The sequence below is a fragment of the Vulpes lagopus genome, chromosome 3 (assembly GCF_018345385.1).
Source record: "Vulpes lagopus strain Blue_001 chromosome 3, ASM1834538v1, whole genome shotgun sequence".
In the NCBI taxonomy this organism is placed as follows: Eukaryota; Metazoa; Chordata; class Mammalia; order Carnivora; family Canidae; genus Vulpes; species Vulpes lagopus.
The window spans coordinates 47,034,222-47,059,464 of record NC_054826.1 but is presented as its reverse complement, the minus strand read 5'-3'; the positions used below and the strand labels follow the sequence as shown (position 1 = coordinate 47,059,464).

The 25,243-nt window shown below is 46.8% G+C and overlaps 1 protein-coding gene and 1 long non-coding RNA gene across 3 annotated transcripts in view; one reads left to right on the top strand and one right to left on the bottom strand.

Moving 5' to 3' along the window:
• Positions 1-25,243, bottom strand: part of KCNIP1 (potassium voltage-gated channel interacting protein 1) — a 337,230-nt gene that overhangs the window by 70,016 nt on the left and 241,971 nt on the right. The gene's annotated exons all lie outside the window — the stretch shown is intronic.
• LOC121488040 overlaps positions 1-25,243 on the top strand; it is a 35,291-nt gene that overhangs the window by 500 nt on the left and 9,548 nt on the right. The window lies entirely within an intron of this gene.

The window sequence follows — 25,243 nt, the reverse complement described above, 5'->3', positions numbered from 1 at the left end:
GCACGGGCTGAGTGTGACCTGCGTATTAACAGTAACACACATGAAACAGGAAGTTCTCATACAGCATAGCCCCAGATACGCACAACTTCTTCATCTAACGCACAACCAAGGAAAGAGAAATTTATCCTGAGGTTGGAGAAAAAAAAAAAGGTTTTGTTGGAGGTATTCTAAATTAATGTACTTTCACGTTACATTTTAAGGATGATTTAGGGGATTTCAGGGGTAACTTTGATTACACTCAATTGTTCTCTTTTGCATCAATTCCAGAGTCACTGAAATCATTATTTTACAACCTTCTTTATCCGGTTAACTTACCAATCCTTATTTTTGCAAGTTGTAATGATGCAACCTTGACCCTAGCTCATTTTTGAATTGTTTCAAATTTCAGATTAGCACGCTCTAAGATGGTTTTATAATACACATTATAGCTAGAGTTCAGAACCAGATAGTGTTAATATCATTTTAGTATATTCTAAAAATCCATAAAAAATTCTGTTTGTACCATTAACCAGATAAGTCATACACCTAAATGTGAAACTCTTGGCACCAAGAATACTCTGGAAATAAGTTAACATTTTAATTTTCACCAGAAAATGTCTAACCTAATTTAGCCACAGGTAGACTTGAGCTGTATCCAGATGCTTGATATACAGGTAGATCACAGATAATATCCACATAGGAAAGAGTAATGAGCAAATTCAATTGTAGCTGGAACGAACACTTTGTTTTAAATATGTTTTACTCTCATTAAATGCATTAATATTCATGAGTAAATAATCATATATATGAATTTTCTTTGGTAATTACCCAGATTCAGCCAATCCTCCCTCTTTTAAAATGGATACTCAGCATCCAAGCACAGCATGGTTTTATTATGACTAGAGAAGTATGTAGAATCTTATGAATTTATTACCCGTTTGTGGACATGACTTGAATGTGAATTCATTCAAGTTTCAGTGGTGCTTTACCTTTGGGGTCATCCCCCCAGCACTGAGGTACAGAGCCTGGCATGTGATGGGCGCTTGACGAAATCTGACAAATGGAAAAAAACAGGCACCCAGGCTAATGGCATAAGTACTTAGCGGCCGAAAAGCACAAAGAAAGGCAGTTCCTGGTGGCTGCAAGAACCAGGGCAGCCTTGGGGGGGTGGGGGTTCTGGGATGAGGGGTGGGAGACGACAGAGCTGAAGCCCAAAGAAGGGGAACACTGGTGATTGGTGAAAGTTGTGCAGAGGACACTTCCTAATGAGAGAAGGGAAAGACAGAAGCAATGGTGCAGGAAAAGTGAAACATTGCAGGAAAGCAATAAGGACCATGTGACTTTTGTGGAAGATGGATTACTGGGGGACGGGGTCACCTGTGGGCTGGTCACAGCACACTCTCTTTCTTGGGAAATGCCCTCCTCCACTTCAAATGTTTTTAGTGAAGACTGCAATATTCTTACAATATGAGCTGGCTCCCTGGCCCCGAGCTGCTTAATGGGCAGGACCTGCCAATATTCTTCAGGGAATGTGGGAGCTGACAGGGTTATCAGTTCACTCTCTGGGAGGCCAGGCCTTTGACATAAAAGGGCGAAGGAAGCACAGATGGGAGAGAGTGAGAGTGAGAGTAAGTGGGGGTGGGGAGAGGGGAGCTCAGGGTGGGTCTCTGAGCACACCAGGCCCCCATCCTACCCCGCCCCGGGCCCAAATGCCACCTCTGTCAGCATAGCACACTTCTGAGAAGCCCTCCCTTTGGCCTGAGATAAAAGGAGCTGGTTTCTGGTACTAGACACCAAATTAGAGATTTTCATGTGCATTTGCCTCATGAGTCTGGATTGGGCAGAGAGGGCCCCACAAAAGTTATGGCACAAAACCCCATCTCCAACCTGAGGGAGTCTCACAGATTTATATTTTATGACCATGAGGAAGAGTGAGGAAGATGAGGCCAGGAAGGAGATGCATGTGTCGTACTGCTTCCTCATCTTTGCCAAGGTCACCAAGGTGATCACATCTGGGCAGCAAGAACACTTGTCCTACTCCCCATGTGCACGCAAGATGCAGAATTCTGGGTCCAGAAAACTCTGACAGATGCCATCCCGTTGGCCGGTACTGAAAGAAAGGGGCTGCAAAACAGGGTCATCTTTCCTCCTCCATCTCCCCCATGTCAGTTCTGTCTGCCTCCTGGTCCTGCCAGGCTGGGACTACTCCTCTGACTCCCAGCCGTCCCCCTCCTCAGTCCTCTCCCAGTGGGTGGGAAGGGAGTGCTGTGCACTCTGGATGTAGGCCTAGACTTCCACACTTTCACCCCGGCCTGGTGTGTCTCCTGTCATCCCAAAACAAGCACAGGAGAAATGAAAGAATGAAAATCAGGGCATGTTAACATCCAGAACCAATGTTAATGGGTATAAGTTTCTGGAAGGCAGGGACTGTGCCTTAGGTTTTTGTGTTTTTTGTTTTTTTGTTTTTTGTTTTTTTTTTTTTTTTTGTGGAGTGGGGAGGGGGAAATGCACTGGGGCCTCAGGAAAAGCACCTGGTCTGTCTTTGTGCTTTGCTTAATCACCCTGATCTCCAGCTTCCCCATCTGTAAAACGGGAAAGCAGCGACCGTATTTCCATAGAGATGTTTTAGTAATAAAAAAAGAGATGATGCATGTAAAGGCACTAGCACATGCCCAGCATGTTGTAGGTCTATAAACAAATGGTAGTTCCCACCTGCCCCACCAGGTCCCCTTGGGAGTCTGACATCTGATGCCACTCAGACAAGCACATGTGAAAACCCAAAGCCTGCTCCAATCCAGCCCTCTGCTTCCTATCCCACGAGGGCAATGCTCCTTTTCCTTTGTGTCTGGCCATCTCAGATGAGACCCAGTAACTTCTGGCCTTCTCTTGGTGCCCCCACCTCTCACATCGAGGCTCCTTCCTTGCCCCCTACAACTACCTGGCAGCAGGTAGGGCAGCTGTATCCTCCTCTTTGTCTCTCACACTCTCTCTTCCTCTCCCACAGCCAGGCAGCTCCCCATCGCTCACCCAGACAGCCACAAATGCCTATTTATTTGCCGACTAACTTCCTGGTGGTTTACTATCCCCTTGAATTACTGTACAATCTCTTTCAAGTTATATTTGATTATTTTTCACATTTAAAAACATGAACACAATTACCCAACAATGGCACGTGCTGTTACAGTCAGAAATAAAATAGTACTGCAATACTATCTATGCATCTTAGACAAGTAGTCAGTCCCTGGAAATTATGTCTCCAGCATGAGCGAGATCTGCAGTGATAGGTACCATATAAATGCATATGAGACAATAAATAGTTACAAAGGGAAAGGATGCTGAATAATTAATCCACCCGCCTCTCCAGGAACATTGTTTATAAAGCTGTCCCAGGCATTCATTTGTTTTTGTTTTTGTTTTTGTTGTTGTTGTTTTTAACAGAAGCAGATATTTAAAAGTTAAGAATAAGTAATGTCCAGGAAGGAGAGACACAAAAAGAAAAAAAAATCAGTGGGAGGGAGAGAGAAGATTACAGATGGCCAGGGTTCCAACACTGCTCTAATACTGAATGGATGGCACTTGTTAAGGAGACGGACGAGGTGAGGACAGAATGAAGTGTCCCATGGGGAGACAGGATTGGCCTGATGTCAGAGCTAAGCATTAGATATTCATGCTGTGGACGTCTTATCGGGGACTAAACCTATGTGTAGTTGGAGAAGGAAAAACCCACTGGGACATATTTAGAAAGTTCTAGAACTCTCTGTCCCTCCCTGGGTCCAATCCAAATTTGGCTTTGATTTGCATCCTCCGCTGAGGGCAACTAACTGCCTATTAAGGTGACTTATCTTATCTCTGGAGGTCCTATTAGAAAGTTCATCCTCTGGCATCCAGAGTTGTTTTGCTAAGACCTACCTTTCTCCAAGAGCCAAGAAGAGCCCAAGTCCTTCTGTCCTCAGATATATACCAGAGATCAAGTCCCACCCACCCTTTGTCCTGGCTCCTTGATCTAAAATTTCCCTGACTAGAGATGTCTCTGGCTTCACAAGCTTCCTTGTAAAATGTATTCCTTGTACGAATCATTCATACCTTAGTGGGAAATACGGTTGTTATTCTCTTTGCAATTTCTGAATAACTGATATTCTTTATCAGTTACATGCTTTGCAAATATTTTCTCTCACCCTGTGGCTTGCTTTTTCTTTTCCTTAACAATGTCTCGTGGAGCAGAAGTTATAAATTTTAATGAAATCCAATTTGCTAATAGAATGATGATAGAATGTAAAATGGTACAACTCCTTTGAAAAGTCCTAAGCTGGCAATTTCTTAAAAAGTTACCCATTCACCTGTCATATGATCCAATAATTCCACTCCTAGGTATTTACCCAAGAAAAATGAAACCATACGTCCATATAAAGACTCATACATGAATATCATAGTAGCTTCATTTGTAATAGCCCCAAACTGGAAACAACCCAAATGTCCATCAACAAATGAACAGATAAACAAACTGTGGCATATCCACACGATGGAATTCTATGATTCTACTTGGCAATAGAAAGGAATGAAGGAACAAATATACACAACAATATGAATGAATCTCAGAATAATCGTGTTGGGTGAAAGAAGCCAGATAAGAAAGAATACATACTGTATGATTCCATTTATATATAATTCTAGGAAATGCACGCTACTCTGTAGTGACCAGGAAGTGGACTTGTGTTTGCTTTGAGGTGGGGGATGGGAGGATGGGCACGATGGAGGGAAGGCCACAGGGAAGCTTTTGGGCATGATGGCTATATTCATATCTGGATTGTGGTCGTTTCATAAGTGTAGCCATATATCAAAACAAATAACATTTTAAACTGTAGACATGTACAATTTCTTGTATTTCAAGTACAATATATCTGTTTTTTTTTAAAAAATAGATTTGAATCTTTACATTAAAGGATACCTAATTTATAATCCTCAGCCATGCTTCTTAATATTCCCTTCTTTCTCCTCTCTGATTTTCTTCCTTCTCCCAACTGTTTAGGACTCTCTCACTCTCTCACCCTGTAAAGCATGGAAAGCTCTCAAGGGCATGAATCCTCTGCAATTCTTTTGGCTCTTTCCCATACTCACCTCTAGCTCCTCTTATGATCATTTGTGCAGCTCTGGCTTCTTTTCAGTATTCTTTCCTTCCCTGGGTCCCTTACTTGGATTCTTCATGACAAAGGCAGGACAAGGGATTGCTTCAGCTTCCTCCTGCCTCTCTCCATTTCCCTGGTTGCATTAAACAAGCTTGAGTACCTGCCTCGTTAGGACAGGATTGTACTGGAGTGGAGGCATTGGGTGGAGAAGAGGGCAGGGATCCTACAAACCTAAAAAGTACCTTTGTGTGAATTAGAAAATGATGCTCCCACTAGGTGGATGAATTTAAAAAAAAATGCCGCCCACTGGGCAGAGCCAGACTTGCAAGCACCTGGTTTGGGGAACAGATGGCATCACCCTGCATAGACATACCCTGCACCAGGACCCAAGGCTGGATTTTAACCCCCCTCACCCTCTCAGGACCTTCTGTTTGGTGCATGAGCTAAGCCACACACAGTGGTAGCCCTGACAAGAAGAAGCTTTGATAGCACACAAAGCCAAATATACTTAACAGGAAGGGAAATGGGAAATATTGCTTGATAATAAATCTCATCCCTATGTGTATTTGTATTTTGCATAAAATGAATGTAGGCACTCAAATATTGAGGAACACACAAGTGGCATCCAGTTTTTGCTGTTGTAAATGATGCTACAAGTAATATCACATGTCTCTTGAGGAACTTGTTCAAGAGTTTCTCTAGGGTGAATACTTCATTGTGACATTGTTGGGTCACCTGGGGTCACATTCAACTTTTCCAGTTCTTTTATTGCCAAATTATCTTACAGAGTGGATGTACTAATTTACTTTCCCACCAGTAATTAATCTCTAAGCTTACCCTGTAGCTCCAATTTCTCACCAATTCTTTATTACATTTCTTCATTCTTGTCAATCTAGTGGTTGTGAAATTGTATCTCACATGTTTTAATCTGTATTTTTCTGACAACTAATGAGGTTTAGTAACTTTGCATAAATTGTGGGTCTTTAAATACTCTTTCTTCTCTGAAATTCGTTTTTATATCTTTTGTCTACTTTTATGTTGGGGTGTTTGTCTTTTCAACTTAGTTCACAGGCCGTGTTTATAGGATACTAGTCTTCTGTTGATTATATGTGCAGGAGATATCTTCTCCCTCGCCATGGCCTGTACTCTTACCCTCTTGAAATTCTTGGACAGGACTTTTAATTTTAATGTGGCCAGTTTACTCATCTTTCCGTTCTGACTTATATTTTTGGTATCTCATTGAAGAAATTCTTTCCTAATTTGAGGCCATAAATGTATTTTCCTATATTGTCTTCTGAAAATGTTACCTTTTTCCTTTTCACATTTATGTATGTAACCCACCTGGAATTGATTTTTATGTAGGGTAGGAAGGAGGAGTTCAATTGCATTTTTTTCCATCACAGATTACCAATGGTCCCAGTCCAGTTATGTAAGTCCATCACCCTGTCCCCTGCTCTGCAGGCCATCCCTACCACATGCAAGTATCTCCACGTGTGGGTCTCCTGAGTTTCCAACAGTCTATTTATTGACTCCCACACAACTGCATTACCTCACTGCTCCTGTGTGACCCGAAGTCTTATGAGTTGAATCAGTCCTTGCATCTTGTTCCTCTTCTTCAAAAGTATCATTGTCATCCTTGACCATTTGTGTTTCCCTAAACATGTTGGGACTAGCTTTTAAATTTCCCAAATTTCTGATGAAGTTGGAACTTCATCAGAAATGAATCAAATTTCATAGTTCATTTTGGGATGAATTGACATCTTTACCTTGTTGGGTTTTCCAATCCATGATCATGGCATATTCTCTCCATCTATATAGGTCCTCTTTAATGCCTTCGATCAAGTTTTCAGAATTCCTTCACAAATGTCTTGTACAACTTTTGTGAGATTAATCCTACATATTTTATATGTTTAAATATTATTACATGTAGTATATTAAAAATTCTGTTTTCTATTTTTTAGCTTTTGGTGTTTGCTTTTTTATTGATTTTTATCCAGAAAACTACTGAATACTGGAATTCTAATAACATCTTAGATTATTTGAATTTAGGCAAACATATTATCCATAACTAAGTTTTTTCTTGTCTAATTCCAACACATTTTATTTCTTTCTTTTGCCATCCCTGTGTTAGCTAGGATTTCCAAAACCATGTTTAAAGGGAGTGATCTCAATGTCCTTAAACCTAAATGGAATACTTTCAATAATTTCTCCTTACGTGTGATGTTTGCTGTAGGCTTTTTGTAGATGTCCTTTATCAGGCTAAGGAATTCCTTTCTATTCCTGGTTTACTATGTTTAAAAATATAATAGATGGATGGCAGATTTTATCAAATACTTTCACTTCATCTGTTGATGAATATGATTTTTGTCTTTTAATTTGTTAATGTAAATATCTTGAAGTGACTAATGTTAGACCAACCCTGCATTCTTGAGACTTGACATTTTTGTTGCCGGATTCTGTTTACTAGTTTTTTGTTGAAGATTAAAAAAAATTATGTACATTTACATGAGTATTATTAGCTTTTAATTTTCCTCTCTTTGTCGGGATTTGATGTCAGGGTTATGTTAGCGTCATAAGAATTTGGGGGGCATTCCTTCTGAATTTTTTCCTTGAATAGTCATTATAATCTACCGGTAAATGTCTGGACTGAGGTTTTTGTCAAGAAAAGGTGTTTATCACCTTTTATCACCTATTATCACCTGGTAATTCCTTTTCAGTCTTCAATTTCTATAAGATTTCAATTTCTTCTTGAGTCAGTTTTGGCAAGTTTTCATTTTTATGAGAAAATGTTATACTTCTTATGAGTTTTCTAATTCATTGCAAGAAGGTTGTTCAATATATCCTCTTAAATCTTTGAAGGTCTTCAACATCTGCAGATAATCTTTCCTTTTTCCTTCTTAATATTTTTATATCTTCTGTTTTTCCTGATAGATCTTAACAAAAAGTTTATTCTTTACAAAAATTAATTTCTGCTGTTACCTTTATTAGTTCCTTTTATCTACTTACTTTAGATTCATTGTTGTTGTTCTTTTTTTAAAGGCTTTATTTATTTATTCATGAGAGGCACAAAGAGAGGCAGAGACATAGTTCAGAGGGAGAAGGAGGCTCCCTGCAGGGAGCCCAATGTGGGACTCGATCCCAAGACCCCGGTATCATGACCTGAGTCAAAGGCAGATGCTCAACCACTGAGCCACCCAGGGTCCCTTTATTGTTCTTCTTTTCTCCATATGTCAGGTTGTATGCTTGGCTCATGAATTTCCACCCTTCCTTCCTTTCTCATACAAGCACTAACGTCTTTCAGACCAACTTGTGAAGGGCATGGGGACTCTCCTGAGGCCCGAGGGGTGCCCTGCCTCAGCTCTGGGCCCTGCTTCGCTGCACTCACTGCAGCAGAGGTTTTGGCCAGAATGCTGGTGACCTGACCAGGGCAGCGACAGGAGGCCTCAGAGAGTCAAGTGGATCTGAGAGTCTAGCCAGCACCACACTGAGGGACCTGTTTTTCAAAGCCCTTCCATTTTCCATCATCCTGAATTCTTCCCTACTTCTCTTGTCCCAGCTGCTGTTGGGACACCCATCATTTCCCCCGACCACCACTCCGGGCATCAACTCTGTGACCTGCCTGGGTGCTGGGTTCATGGATAAAAATCAGTACAGGGTCTGGGGTGACAGGCAGGTACTCTTGCTCCTGCTGTCATTCAGCTTAGCCTCTTCCCCATTCCTCCCTGAACTGACCCAATTGTCTTGACTCTGCCCCTGGCCTCTCTGTGTTCACCTAGAAAAGTCAGCTTGATACTCAAAGATGTCATCCCATTCATCTCTGCTCAAAAGTCTACTGCGTTTCGATTGCTGACCAGCGCCAGCACTTGTCTGGCCCCTCCATGATGGCAGGGACCTTGTCTCTTGTGGACACTACTGAATCAGAGCCTGGCACGGGGTCTGTGTGGTAAATGCTTGCGGAGACAATGGTGCCATTCAAGGTCCTTCATAATCTGGCCGCACCTTACTCTTCTCAAGACTTTTTATCTGCCCTTGTACCCAGACTTGTCCAGGAAGACAAAGAGGCAACAGCCTTGCTCTGGGTTAGCCTTGCCAGGCAGAGGTTAGCACTGATGTGGAGGTAGATGCTCAGAGAGGTTCATCAACCTGTCCAGTGAGGGCTGGTGAGTAACAGCCTTAGCATGCATAACTCACTTGTGTGCATCCCCTCACTCTATCCCCAGAACAACTCTGGGAGGAGCTGCTAATGTCCCATTACAGAAGAAAGCATAAGGTACAGGTGGCTGAAGGCCTGGTCCACACCCTCCCAGCTGGCTGGGAGCTGAGACCAAAATCTGACTGCAATTCCTCTGCTTTCTACCTGACCACCTTTTCCTACTCTGGGGTGGGAGGTAAAGAAGCCAGAAAAGCCACACAAGCCACACACACTGGAGGTAGTTAGATAAGCAGGGCCCCTGTCCTAGAAAGGATGGGATCTAAGGGAAAACTCACAGTAGCTGTATGTTGTTCTTAATGAGGGGGAAGGTGAGTCCTACTTCCTGGTCACCAGTTATGCATCAGGACCTGGGGATATAGTGATGAGATGCCATGGTCTGGACTTCAGGGATCTCTGAGTCTAGGGGAGTGAAGGTGTCAGACCAGATTGCACACCCCCCTGTCAGTAGCAGAACCAGCAGGATTCACCATGAGGCAGAGCAGTGAGGAAATGCCAGTCACGAGATTTGGGATTTTAATTTCCTATGGCCACTAAAACAAATGACTGCAAACTTGATGGCTTTAAAAAAAAACACAAATTATTCTGTTACAGTTCTGAAGCCAGAAACCTGAAATCAGTGTTCCTGGGCCAAAGTCCTGGCTCCCTAGAGGTCTGGGGGAGAATCAGCTTCCTTGCCTTTTCTAGCTTCTAGCTGCCAGCTTCCTTGGCTGGGACTCTGTCCTGGCACCATGCCAACTTCTGCTCCCATGGTCATGTCTCCTTCTCTCTGTGTCTGACATCTTTCTGCCTCCCTCTTACAAGGACACTTGTGATCACACTGGCTCCACCTGGATAACTCAACACCCTCTCCCCATCTCAAGATCCTGAACTTAATTACATAGGTAAAATCCCTTATGTCCTAGCAGGGAACATTCACAGCTTTCATTCTGGGGGCCATTGTTCAGCCTGCCACACCTGGATCACTTACTTTCTGACATCTTGGGTAAGTCACTTGGTCTTTCAGAAACATATGTTTTCTCCAGTATAAATGGAGATAATAATCCCAACTCAATGGGATAATAATCCCAAGAAGGTTGTGGGTTTGAAGTTTAAGTGGAAGGATATGAGCAAGTCACACTGCATTACATGGGATACTGATTGTAATCACTGCCCTAGAATTCACTTTGCTCAGATCTGCTGGCAGCCCTTGGCCCTGCCCTGGCTGGGTTTGATGCAGACATAGGAATACAAATTCAAAAACAAAAGGGGGCGGGCTTGAAGTAAATTCCCTTGGGAATACCCCCTCCTCCAACTTTTACACCTGGCTGTAGGGCAGGGGAGCACTGGCCTGCGGGGCCCCAGGCTTCATTTTGATGGCAATATTGGGAAAGCAGGATTGGAGGCTGAGAGTGGCACCCGGCTGCCCCCACCACCACCGTGTTTATTCAGTGAGTGAGGACCTTCTAAAGACAGTGCATGCTGGGAGAAGGGCAAGTGGAGGGAGGGAGAATTCCATCTGCTTCCACAGGCTTTGGAGCTCTGTGGCACTAGACAGGAGTGTCAGGGTCCCTGCACTGTGTGCACACAGTCAGTGCTCAGTACATGCGGGCTCCTCCTCCTTCGTCTTCTGGTTGCCCCGTGGTTCTTGATGGCAGCTCCTGGGCTCTTGATGCCCTTTCTTTTCTTTTGTCTAGAAGGCCATGAGGGGTGGTGACAGCATCTGCTAGGGCTCCCCAGCAGCCCTGCTGCCTCCTAACCAGTCACCTGGGGGCAATGGCTCAGCAGTCCTGTCCTCAGTTCCTGGAAACACCCCCAGGCCATGGCAGGGAGTAAGTGCTCTGTGAATAAATGCTGGCAGCTAAAATGAGAGTCTTGTGCCTTACCTTCCCAGGGGTATTTGCAGTCTACAGGGGAGATGGGGTGAAGACCCTGCTGGAGGGAGGATAGTCCAGAGGAGGGAGTTTTCAGGCACAGGGCCTCCATGGGGTGTTTGGGGCTGTGTGACTCAGTGGCACGCTTTGAGACCTGTGAGTCCCCTCTTCTATGGGTACTCTTGTTTGATATGAGGGGAATGATAATCATTCACTGTCACTGACATCACAATGCAACCCTCTCACACACGCAGTAATTAGAATAGAAAACTCTTCCCTACTGGCTGGAACCTGGATGTGAGGTGATGGTGAGAGACAGTGATAGGAAAAGACAGCCAGGGTGGGTGACATGTCTGGTGGGATGCCATGAGTTTGGAAATGGCTGAGTCTGCATGCCACCAAGGATGAGGGTCTTCTGGAGCATCCAGGTGGGACTGTCAAGATCCCAGAACGCTCCCTCACCCCTCCATCCCATGCCAGCAGGTCTCAGCTATCTGAAGCTGCCAGAAGAAGCTCTTCAGAACCCATGTCGTAGATCACACGGAGATGCCCCCCTTGGAGCAGGCAGCCCAGGGCAAGCCACATGCACAGACAATGGGGCCAGATCCTGGCCCGACAGTACCTAAAGCCACTGTCACCTCTGTCACCCCCGATCAAGGCTAAGCAATCAAGGCTAAGGACTCCCAGTGAGACCCTGAGATTTGGCATCCTCTTTTCCAGTCCCAGAGAAGTCTCCTTTGGGAGAGGAGAAGTCTGTACACAGGTTACCCCAGCTGAGAATTGAGATGCAATGAATCAATCATGTCTTACTGTGGCTGCTTTTGCTCCCAAACTGCCAAGTGTGTCATCACACCGCCCTCCCGGCTGCTCAAGCCTGACTTACCTGCAAGAGAGAACACAGATGGGGGGGGGGATGACCGAGACCTTCCCTTGGGACCAGCATGGCCACCAGGACCAGGCCCTTGCAGCCCTTCAACCAAAGGCAAGCTGGCCCTGAAAAGGCCTCCCGAGTGGGGCAGAGCCATCAGGATAACCCACACTCTTCTCTTGATGCTTTGACTTTGACCAGGTCAACAGTTAGAAATGGGACCATGCAGACAGGTGGATCTGGAAAGAGGCTCTTCCCAGGAATCCAGGGTGACGGGGAGGCTGTGATGGGCAAGAATACACTTCTTCTGGAGGCAGCAAGGGATTTGCTTTCTGGGCTGAAGGGTGAGGATTTCCTCATCATGTATCTTTCTCTTGGGGAAAAGAATAGTAAGGCCAAGATATATTCTTTTCATTTCACAATCAGGGACTTTGTGGTTCTCTGAATGCTTTGTCCTCTGCACAACTGCAAGCCAAAAGGGATCTGCTACTACGGGGTGGATTTTAGATTCTTTTTAAAAGATGACACTGCTACCTGTTTCCTGTGTGTCCAAAGGAGACAGAGAGCCCATTCTGTTCTTCCCATGCCAAGGCATGTTTTACTACCGTATTTTCCTTGTAGGATATTCCCAAGCTCTATAGTTCTCTAGACCGTGATGTGTGTTAGGTCAGGCAATGGTAAGATAGGGCTGAGAGTTAGAAATACCAAGTCTTATCCCCAGATAGATACGAACATGACTAGCACACATGAGGAGATTTTTAGTAAACAGTTTATCCCCTCAAGTCATGCTCCATTTCTGATTGAGTTTATACTCTTGTTGTGTATACAGAGTAATGGACACTCCATTACTGTCAAAGGCCTGAGGTACCAAACACCCTCACTGTCAATTTTTCCCTTAACAAGATTAATTTCTACCCATCTTTGAACACTGACCTGAAGTTTGGGAGCACCATTGTCCAGGGGCACACAGCCTAAAGAATAAGGCAAATGTTCACCTGAAATTCAAGATGGCAGTTCTGGGCTCAAATTCACCTAGATTTTATTGATTTTTCCATAGCCTGCTAATGACTTCCTAGCACCAGGTTGGGTTAGACAGGTTCTGTCCTGCATGCTTCCTTACTATGTTGATCTGTTAATGCATATTGTGACTTTCTAGAGTCCACTGCTTCCTGACCATTGGATCACTATCTTTGTCTCAGGAGATGGGAACAATATCCATCTGGTCTCACATCAGTCATTCAGGAGTCACACTTTGAGCCTTTCTGGTCCTCATTTCCACAGTGAATCCATCACCAAGTCTTATTGATTTTACTCTCTAAATCTCTATGGAATCCACTACCACCATCTTAGACCAGGCTACCACATTCTGTGGAACTAATGGCAGGTGCTAAGGCAGCCATCTTGGGCCATGAAGTAGCAGCCGTGGACTGATATTGGCAGAACAGGTAAATAGAAGGAACCCGAGTTCCTCATGATTCCTTGAAGCTGCCATACCAGCCCTGTACCAACCCTCACTTGCCTTCTTTTATGTGTGAGAGACCTCTTCATGGTCTAACGTAATGTTATCTTGGAGTTTGATCACACACAGATGAACTACATCCAACTACATGGTTGAAGTAAAGAGAGGGGAGTCTGACCTGTGAACAGGTATACACGAGGTGGAACCTGCATGACTCTTAAGTTAGAAAAGCTTGGGAGGGTACAGGGGGAGGAGACAACGGTTCTGCAGGTGAGAGCAGACTAAGGGACTTGTGAGGGGAGTTATCACTGCAATCACAGGTGGTTGGGCAGTCACCCGACATGGGCAACATGTGTCTACCTGTGTTACCTCGGCCACTCCTCACAACACACAGCCCTATGAGTTTGGCTCCATTATTATTTCTATTTTACAGAATAGAAAAATGAATTTATGGAGGTGAAGTAATTTGCCAAGGCCACACAGTTAGTGGTGGAGGCAGGATTCAAACCCAGGAAGCCTGGCTCCCAGGGCCTGGCCTTCCACCACTAGCTTCTGGAGGTGTGTTTGTTGTTGTGAAATATCCAACAGATAGGTGTTTCGTATGGTATGTTTTTGTGTTGTTGAACTGCAAATCGAACTATCAGTCTCATGTGGCACCTTGTGAAGAAGTAAAAGGTAGGCTGCCCCAGGTGAGGCGGGGTGTTTGGCCCCCTCCAATGTGTGCCTCTCTTCCTCCTGTGGAGGAAACCACCCATCATGTGGAGACTCCAGCACTCTCTGCAGCCTCGCTCTGCTCTGGGTCTTCCCCAGGCTGCTGCTGCCCTCTGCTGGGCACATATGGAATTGGCGGACGTCTCCTCCCAGTGCAGAGGCCTGAAGCTCCACAGGTTTGGGGGGCTGGTAGGGTCGGGGGTCCTCCTGAGCTGCTGCTCCCGCTGGCCTATCTTCGTTGCTGTGTGGGGAACGGCCACATGGCCTGTCGGGAGCTGAAGGAAGAGGCTGCCTTAGATGCACCTGGCTGCCCCCAGGAACTACCCACAGGGTTGTCCTGGGCGCCTGAACCAGGATGGCCTAGGGTAGGGGTCAGGAGTAGGAGAAGAGAAGACCTCTACTGAAGGGGCTGAGACAACCTCACTGTGGCCTTTAGTGACACACCTACCACCTGCATACAGCAGTTATGACTTTCATTTTCAGAAACTGCCACTCAGGGTAGTGGCTTGGCAGAGATGATGTCCATGCACTGCTGCCAAGACCTCAGACTAAGATTCTGTTTGCATTCCAGTTTCAGACATTAGATGGGTGACCTCAGAAAGGCATTTCATTTCTTCCAGGCCCGCTTTTCCCACTGGAAACCACGGAACGGCAGTGGCAGTGACAGGCACCCATGAGGGGGTGCAGGAGGAACTCTGGCACAGGCCTGGTATGGGGTAGAGCTCAAGGCCACGGAGCAAATACAATTTCTGTCCAAAACACCCCTAGTAGATGGCTGCAAGGCAGGCAGCTGTGAATGAGGTTAATGGAGCAAGTGCTAAGGTAATAGGTGGTGATGTCCTGGGAAATAGGCAAACTATACCTCTGGCAACATCCGGGCCCTCCTACAGTCATCTCAACTCTTGCCTACAGTCCATGGCATCTCAGAGATCTCTGAGCACTTCCTCCACCCCCAGGAACCACTTTTCTTCATCTTTTGGACACCTCTCACTTCCTGCTTTGAGCTGAGTGGAGAGGGTGGAGAACAGGCAAATCTCTCTCGGAGTCCCTGCACCATTTTATTCAACATTCATTTATTCAGCAAATATGCACCAAATGCCTTTTCTGGACCTACCACCATTCTAGGGATGAGGGAATCAGCAACGAACAAAATAGACTATCAATCTGCCCTCATAGAGCTTATATTTAAGTAGGGGTTAAGGGAGATATGAAATCAATATGTATCAAATGCAATATATCGTATGATAAAGAGTGAAAATGTCAGGGAGAAATATGAAAGCACAGCAGGGGAGAGAAGTGTTGATACCAGAAATAGGGGATCAGCAAAGGTCTGCCTAAAGGGACATTTGAAGAGAAGAAGATGAGAGGTCAAAACTTGTGGATGTTTGGGGGAAGAATGCTCCAGGCAGAGGGTACAGTATGAGCAAAGGCCCTGAGACAAGAGTATGGGTGCCATGTTTATGGAGCAGCAAGGAGGTTGGTGGCATGGCTTGAGCAGAGTGAGTGGCAGGGCAGATGGGGAGGGGGTAAAGGAACTGGGGTGCGTGGGGGAGGGAGTATTTAGGATCTTGTAGGGCCTTTGGCCTTTACTTTGAGTGAGATGGCAAGCATTGGAGGGGTTCTGAGCAGAGAAGAGGTATGGCTTGACATTTTGTGGACCATCCCTTTGTGTACTGGCTAAAAAATGGACTAGAAGAGTAGGGGGCAAGGGCAGAAGTAGGCAGACCAGTGAGGAATCTCCTGCAAGAATCCAGGCCAGGGAGGTGGGAGCGGTAGCTTCTCAATGAGAAGCCTTGCCAGATATTTAGGGTCTGAGAAGAGAAGAATCAGGGTAGGGGAAGGAGGGCTGGGCCAGTGGTTCCAGGCTGGTAGGACCCCGAGAGTGCTGGAAAGTAGCTGGAAAGGACAGATGAATCCAGATTCCCACCAAGTATACATATGCCTGGGATACATGTATGTATATTTATTCTAAGGTATGTAGATGCTGTGTCATAAAAATGTTCATTTTAAAATGTTGCTGATTTATCATATGCTTTGAAGGCATCCATGTTTTCATTCATTGGATCCTACCCATTATTCTGTTGGTGGTGGGGGTGGATGGGGGGCACTGGGGTGTCAGCGTACCCACTGCCTCCACCGCAGACATGGAAGTGCAATCTGGATTTAGACAGCCTCGCTTGCAGGCCTGGCTCTGCCACTTATAAGCTGTGGCCTTGGGCAGGTCATTTTGTATCTCTGAGCCCCCATTTATCCATCTGTGCAATGAGGATTATCAGACCTACTTCAGGGGGTAGCTAATACTCTGGGTAATGCTCTCGGTATGTAGGAGGTGTTTATAGGAGGTGCTCAGTAAATGCTGATTTCCACCACACTTTCAGCCCTGCCTCATGCTCATGAAGGCTGGCTTGCTGAGTGATTGTGGGGGGCCTGTCCACCTTTAGGGCACACCATTTCCTCCCTTTTAAACAGAGATGAACCCAGTATGGAAAAAATGTGTTCAGATTGCTGGGATCAGGGCATGTGACTGTGTCCTGGTTGAGCAATTGATGAGGTATCTGCAGAAGGTGCTCAGCTGACATTTTCCTTGGGGATGACTCAATGCTGCTGGTCCAGAGGAGCAGGCCTGGGAGAGTTCTTATGGCTCCAGGGCCTTAGGCCTCTTCACGCAATCCCCCCGTGGCCAGAGCTTGGGTACTTGGAGCAGCCAATCTGGTTGAGGCCCTGCCCGCAACATCCCTGCGTGTCCTTGCAGTCTCCACAGGGAGATGGCCAGGCCTGCAGGGATCAGGTCTCCTCCAGCTCTTCTCTGGACTCTGTCCCATGAACTCAGCTGGCAGCCAGCTTTGGGTACTGCCTGTGAGCCTGCCACCAGGCTCTCCCCTGAACTCCAGACCCTCATTTCTAGCTGCTTTCTTCACATTTACCAGCACCCTCAGACTTAATAAAACAAGACTTCTGGTATTTTCCCTCCAACCTGTTTGCCCTGTGTCTTCCTCACGGCTTTCGATGGCAATTCTTCTTCCTGTCTCTTAGATGTGACATCTGGGACTTCCTTGACGTGTGTCTCCCTCACACCCACATCCAGTTTGTTAGTGTATCCTGCTGGCTCTCCTTTAAAGACACACCTAGAGACTGGCCACATCTCACCATGGCCACCATCCCCCCGGACTGCCCCATCCCAGGCCCTGGCACTCCCTACCTGGCAGTGGCCTCTCCCACCTGGTCTCTTTGCACCACCCCCCTTAGTCTATTGTCATCACTGAAGCCCAGAGATACTTTTATAAATTGAAGTCAGATCATTTTATAAATTCTATAAATTAAAGCTCAGAAGGTTTCTGCTCAAAATCCTCCATAGTTCCCCAAATCCCCTCAGAATTGAAAAAAGATCTTTGTGAAGAAACTTGCGTTGGCTGGAGCTAAAACCCTGAACAAGGCCGAAACTGTGCTTGCCCACCTGGGGCTTACAGGGGGAGGAAGCCCTTGGCAAGTGTGTAAACAGCCAAGGCACAGATCGTTTCAGATTGCGATGGTTCTAGGAAGTCCCAGCTGACTCGGGAGGAAGGCTACCTCGTCCAGGGGTTCGGTAAGTCCTCTGAAGAGGTGGGTATGTCGAAGAGGCCAAGAACTGAAAGGGACTCTTGAAACATCTATGTAGTAAATCTTCCTTCCCCGTTTGTATATGGAGGAAAAAGAAGCCCAGAGAGGTAAAGTGCCTTGCCCATGGCCACACTGCATACTACCTTACAGAACTGGAATTCCAAGAAGGCCTCCTGACAGCCTGGTCCATGCCTCAGGATTGCTGGCCTAAAGCCGCAATTCCCAACAGTGAGGTCGGGGAATGCTATGAGATAGTAAGCTCTTCACTAAAATATATATATATTTATATATATATATGTTATATTTTAAGTCTAATTTATACATATAGTTTATATGTTTTTATTGTATTTATTCATACTTATTTTTAGTATATCCCTATCTTATTTATTATAAGATAATATATATTAAATTAGCTTATATGTATTATATATTACATATACAAATATATTTATATTTGTTATATAAAATACATAAAGTAAAAAGGGATACATAATATATAATACAGATTATATGTAATACATAATATGATATAATTATACTATATAGTTATATAATTATATGATATAGAGGATAATGTAATGTATAACATAATATATACATCACCTTTATATATTTATTTTTTAAAGACTTATTTATTTGACAGAAAACACAGAGTGGAGGAGGGGCAGAGAGAGAGGAACATCAAGTTCTTTTTTTTTTTTTTTTTTTTAAGTTTTATTTATTTATTATTTATGATTGTTACAGAGAGAGAGAGAGAGAGAGGCAGAGACACAGGCAGAGGGAGAAGCAGGCTCCATGCACCGGGAGCCTGACGTGGGACTCGATCCCGGGTCTCCAGGATCGCGCCCTGGGCCAAAGACAGGCGCTAAACCGCTGCGCCACCCAGGGATCCCGGAACATCAAGTTCTTAAGCAGATTCTGCTCTGAGCACAGAGCCCCACACGGAGCTCAAATTTACGACCCTGAGATCATGACCTGAGCCAAAACCAAGAGTCGGATGCTTAACCAGCTGCACCACCTCAGTTACCCTCCTTTTATTTTTTAATAAAAGAAGAATCACACATTATGTCATATTAAGTATGAGGCCATATGACTAGATGCACCTGAGTCAGCAGTGCTGGGCAGTGTCGATCACCCCTTTTTCCTAAAGCCCTTTCTCCTCAGGCCCCCAGAGCATCATATCTGCCTGGTTTTCCTCCCATCTCACTGTTCCTTCCACTCAGTGTCCAGAACTAATCCTTCCTCCTTTCCCAGTCTCTTGCCCCTGGAAGGCCAGGGCTCCAGACTTGTCCCTCTTCTCTTCCCTCTGGACATACACCCCTTGGAGATGTCCTCCAGTCTCATGGTTTTAGGCACCAAAGACTTCAAAAGCCTATCTCCCACTGAGGTCTCTTTCCTGAACATCAGAGTCACATAGCCAGTCACCAACTTCAGTGCTACTCAGAGTGGTCCACAGTCTGGCAGCAGAGGCACCGACTGGGAACTTGTTAGAAATGCAGTATCTTGGGCCCCAGCTCAACCCTAGTGAATCAGCACCTCAGGTGGGGAAGGACCAGGGTGGTGTCCGGCATCTGGTTAACAAACTCTCCAGAGGACCTGACATGCTGAAGCTTGGGAAGCACCTGGCTTCCTGACCTCTTTGCTTGGATGTGTAACAGGCACCTCACAGTTACATGTCCACACCTGAGCTCCTGACACTTCCTCCCGATGAGCTCCTCTACCAGTGTTCTCCATCTAGCTTAGTATTGACCTGACCTCATCCTGCCTTTGCTCAGACCCAAACCTCTGTGGTCATCTTGGACTTCTCTCTGTACCTCACCTACACATCCGGTCTGTCAGCAAGCCCAGTTGGCTCTATATTCAAAATCCGTTCAGAGACAGGCCTCTCCCCACTTTCGCTGCCACCTTCCTGGCTGGACCCACCGTCACCTGCTGGTGCTCCCCCTTCTGCCTGGGATGGCACAGTCTGGCCCAGTAGCCAGAGGGACTCTGTTAAAAAGCAGTTGGGGGCACCTCGGTGGCTCAGTTGGTTAAGCATCTGCCTTCAGCTCAGGCCATGATCCAGAGTCCCGGGATCGAGCCCTGTGTAGGGCTCCCTGCTCAGTGGGGCGTCTGCCTCTCTCCCTCTCCCTCTGCCTTTCCCCTGCTCATACTCTCTCTCGCTCTCTCCTCTCAAATAAGTAAATAAAATAAAAAAAAAATAAAACACAGATCTTCTTTCTTTTGTACTCCAAACCTTCCACTGGCTCCTGTCTTCATACCAAGTAAAAGCCACAGCCCTGACCAAGACCCTATAGGTGACATGGTTTTGACCTCCTGTATTGGTTTGAAGGCCGCGTTACTGTGCCTTCCCCTTGGTTCTCCTCTGACCCTGGCACACTCCTGGCCTTGCACTGCCTGTTCCTTCTATCTGAAAAGCTCTCCTCTCAGAGACCTGCATATCAGGCCTCAGCTTCCTTCAGGTGGTACCCAAAGTCTCTATCAGGCTTCCCCGACCACCCTACCTGAAATATCAGTTATTCGACTTTTATTTTGCCCTTATGACTAGCTGCCCTATTTATTATTTTTTTATTTAGCTTGTTGTCTATATTCAGTAAGGGGTGCACTCCCCTGGGCATCGCTCCCAGGGTACCCTCCTCCCCTAAATTGCACCTGGTTCCCTGTAGCCCTGTGCGCACACTCCCGCTTGGCCTTGTGCTACCCACTTTGGACACCAGGTGGAGCCCCACACTGCTCCAAGCTTCCTCTGCTCAGCTCCTGCAAGAGTCCGACACCTTGAGAAATCCGCCCAGGGAGGCCAGGGGCCTGATCCCCATCTAGCGACCTCCCCTTGAGAGGAGGATATGTATTTTTTCTGAGTCCATAATGAGGATGGCTCCATTGAGACATGGGGATTCACAACTCTTCCCCATGGTAGAGAACCAGCCTCTTCTGGGTTCAGTCTGGGTCTAAGTTCCTCACCGCCCTGCCCACGCTAAGGAACCTCGAGGACGGCCTACTGTGTGCTGGCTGCTGTGCTGGGTGCTTTTTCCCAGTTGTCCTACAGAATCCTTGCCTTAGCTGTCTTCGCATTTCCAGACTTTAGATGTGGAAACTGAAGCTTAGAGAGGCCAGGTTGTCTGCCGGAGGTTACACAGCTGGTGAGTACAGTCCCCAGTCCTGGGGTTCCAAGTGTGGCCCACTGGACTCAGAGTCAGGGTTCTGCTATATCAGATGTGTCCATCTCCCGTCCCCTCTACTTCCTACACTGAGCAGAGAATGGCCTGGAGAAGAGGCAAACCCAGAGGCTGGTCCATCTTTGGGTTATCACAGTTCAGAAACCATTTCACATTTCAAGAGAAATTATACTTGTTTGCGATGACCACTTGCTTTCATTTACTCGTTGTCCATGTCCTGGTGCTAAGGATGTGCAAGCGGAGCCCAGAGAACCTATGGCCCAAGGTGATGCAGAAGAGCTATGTTCTTTCTCCTGACCTCCCTGCCTCTGCCCGCAACCCACCCACTCCGGGCACAGGGATACCTGGGGGAGGCAGGGGGTGCGGGCAGAGCTTTAGGCAGCCTGTACCAAGGGAGGCCATGTGCAGAGAGAGAGGAGTAGATTCTCTTCAAAGCATTCTTCAAAGCTTTGCAAAGAAGCACCAAGGAGTGGGCTGAAGCCCCGAAGGGGCCTCCTTTCTCAGAGAGAGATACAGGATTGGAGGAGAGAATCAGAATTACAGAAGAGCTAATGATTCAGCAATCATTGGCTTTGGTTGGATGGGGCTTGATTTCAGGGTTTTTCTAGTATTTTCTGCAACTCTTCCTATACTTCACCCTGGGGTATCTTCTTTCCCTCACTATTTTAAGCCCTGATTCAGGTGCTTATCTTATCAAGATGATTCCAGATGCTGGGACGTCTGGGTGGCTCAGTGGTTGAGCATCTTCCTTCAGCTTAGGGCGTGATCCTGGGGCTCTGGGATCGGGTTCCGCACAGGGCTCACCGTAGGGAGTCTGCTTCTCCTTCTGCCCATGTCTCTGCCTCTGTGTGTGTGTCTCTTGTGAATAAATAAATAAAATCTTTTTTTTTTAAAGATGATTTCAGATGCTTATCCATCCAGATGAGCCTGGGTTGGAAAATGGGCAGATGGACAGAAGAAAAGGAATGAATGGCCTCTGCTGCAGAGGGGAGGCACAGAGCTGAGTGTGCTAACTGGCGTCTGGCTGTCCTGGATACTGAGGGTGGGCTGTGAAGGGGAGGCACACCCTGAGTGTGGCCAGATGGTCCCCCCATGGCTGCTGCATCATGGAGCCCTTTCCCTGGTCAGGACTGGGGATTCAGGCCAATGGGCCTGGCCCCGGTCACCAGCTGGTCCAAGGAGGAGCTGGGATACCTTCCAGGTCTGTGGCCTGACTTGCCCCCAGGATGGTTAGAGCTTTTTCTTCTGCTCCTGAGGAATTAGGAAAAATAAGTAAATCAGCAGTTTGGGGACTGGTGGCTCCGTGGTTGGGAAGACAGATCTCCTTCTGTGCAGGGAGATAATTCTGTGTTGTTGTTTTTTTAAAAATCCCATCTGGGAAAAGTTCCTCTTTGGGTCTCCAGCTGCTTTGGAAAAGCTTTTGATCTGGAGAATGGCAGAGACTAATCACCGAGGCTCAGACTTACTCTTGATTCCTGAAGCCCCGTGCCTGGGCCCTGGGGCCCTGCTTGGTGCTGGCAGCATCATGCTCCGTGTTTCCTGAGCTCCTACTCAGTGCCAGGCCCACAGTGCTCATGCTCCCCAGCCATTCGCCGCTGTCATCCTCACAGCCGCCTGGGGAGACAGGATTCATGACGCCCATTTCACACAGGAGGAAACTATCTGTCCAGTGAGCTACAGATGGGAGATGCCCTCTCCTGTCCGAGGCTGTGTCACATCCTTGATCTCATGGATTGTCCCCATTCACCGAAGAGGGAACAGAAGTTATGTGGCTTTCCTTTCTCAGGCTCAGGTTTAATTCATTTCACAAACATGTTTGGGTGTGCACTCGGTGTCCCTACTAGGTGGGTGGTGCTGGGGACACTGTGGGGCGTGGATGGGAGATGGAGGTGGCATCCCTGAGCCCTGGTGCAGTCCATAGGGGGAGGGTGCCCAGACAAGGCCTCAAGGTGGGGTGAATCTGACCTAACTGGGCAATGACAAGGAGACCAGGATTGCTGGAGTGCTGGAGGGAGAGTGTGGTGGGGCCAGGTATCTCAACTACCCTCTCTGGGCTGTGGTGGCCTTGCAGCTGCAGGGCTTCCCATTGGCTGTCTGAGATCCTTCCTCACTCCCCCTGCAGAAAGATAGGTCTCTGACTGAACAGGGGAGGTGGGGGCAGGGAGCGGTGGGGGGGCTTGGTTGTCCAGGCCTCCTCTATCAGTAGGTAGGGCATGTTCCCGGAGACTAGCTCCTTAGCCTGCCAAGAGTTTCCGACTCATCCATCTGATCTACATCTTCCCTTCTGGCTCTGATCTAGGGTCTCAGCCAGGAGCTCTCTGCATGGACAAGGGCTCCCCCCTACCCTGTGACTCCCCTTGTCAAACTCACTAGGCCTGCCTGTACCCTGTCAGCTCAGAGCCCCCAGACCTGCACGAGGGTCAGGAGCGAGTGCGTGTTTCCCAGGCAGTGAGTCTGAGCAGCCAGGCTAGCATGAGATCGATGCATATGTCAGGGGTGAAGGAGGGAACAGATGTTTTCTGAACAGCAAATCCATAGATGCCGGAGGTGGAAGGGGAGGGAAGGAGGGATGAAATGATTTTGCATTCTGGAGTCAGCCCATGGCATGATGGATGGAAATGCTTAGGCGGGGCTGGGGGTGAGGGAGAGACTGTCAGAAGCACTGGGTGGGCTCCAATCCAGAGCTACCCCCAGGGCCAGGCTGCAGGTCCGGTAGGAGGGGAGGAGGCCAGGGGCAGGTTTTCTGTCCCACTCGATGCGGGCTGGGGGCCAGACCTGTACTGCTCAGAAACGCCAACCATGAATCTCACAAATTAACCTTGAGCTCCCCTCGAAGAGAAACGCCATTCCCAGAGACATATGCACTGCAGCAATGTGTGTGTGTAAATATTCATGTAATGATGGGCGTCTTGGTGGGACAACCAGGCTGGGAGTGGGAGCCTTAAATCACAGCCTCAGATCTCAGGTCCTGGCCATGGAAAATACCCCATGTTGCTTTTTATGACTTTTATGAAGAAATAAATGCTTCCTTCTTTACTACGCATTTTATTGATTTCCGTCTCCCCACACCAAACAGCATTCCTAGCAGTTTCCTCGTAGGGTCTTATGGAGGGCATTGTAGTTAGGGAGAAAAAAACCCCATACCTCTGGAGTCAAAAGGACTGCAGTTGAAATTCTAGCTCTAATACCTATTCATATGCAATTTTGAGAATCTTGCCCTCTCTGAGACTGCTTCCCCACTTGTATGAATGGGGATATTATGTACAGGTGCTTTATGAGGATGAAAAGCCATGGCTTGGATAAGGTGAGTCAGGCTCACAGTGGCCCTTGGGGATGGTTTGTCTGACTTCTCAGTGATGAAGGAGGCAGCATGTATGTTTGGGAGGAGGGTGAGGGGGTGCCAGCCAGGGGGTGTGACTAACAGCCTGCCTGGGAAGACACCCGGCCTGGTACTTCCCCTGTGTGGGCCAAATGCCACCACAGAGACTCTCTCAGCAACATTTTCATTTCCTAATGCCATCTCTGTGGTGGTGGTGGTGGTGGTGGTGGTGGTGGGGATTCCCAAGGCAGGAAATCCCTATGTGCTTCTCTGCATGTAGGGAGAGGAAGAAGGGTGGGCCAGGCCAGAATCCTCAACACCTGTGAGATTAGAGCAGGCATGGTGTCTGGGAAGATTTTTTTTTTTTAAGATTTATTTATTCATTCGTGAGAGACACACAGATGGAGGTAGAGACGTAGGCAGAGGGAGAAGCAGACTCCCTGCAGGGAGCCCCATGCGGGGACTCAATCCCAGGACCCCAGGATCATGACCTGAGTCAAAGGCAGACACTCAACCACTGAGCCGCCCAGGCATCCTGGGGAGGAAGACTTTTTATTTTATTTATTTTATTTTTATTTTTTTAGAATAGCTTCTTTTTTTTAATAAATTAATTTTTTATTGGTGTTCAATTTACCAACATACAGAATAACACCCAGTGCTCATCCCGTCAAGTGTCCCCCTCAGTGCCCGTCACCCATTCACCCCCACCCCCCCGCCTCCCTCCCCTTCCACCACCCCTAGTTCATTTCCCAGAGTTAGGAGTCTTCATGTTCTGTCTCCCTTTCTGATATTTCCCACACATTTCTTCTCCCTTCCTTTATATTCCCTTTCACTATTATTTATATTCCCCAAATGAATGAGAACATACACTGTTTGTCCTTCTCCGATTGACTTACTGCACTCAGCATAATACCCTCCAGTTCCATCCACGTTGAAGCAACTGGTGGG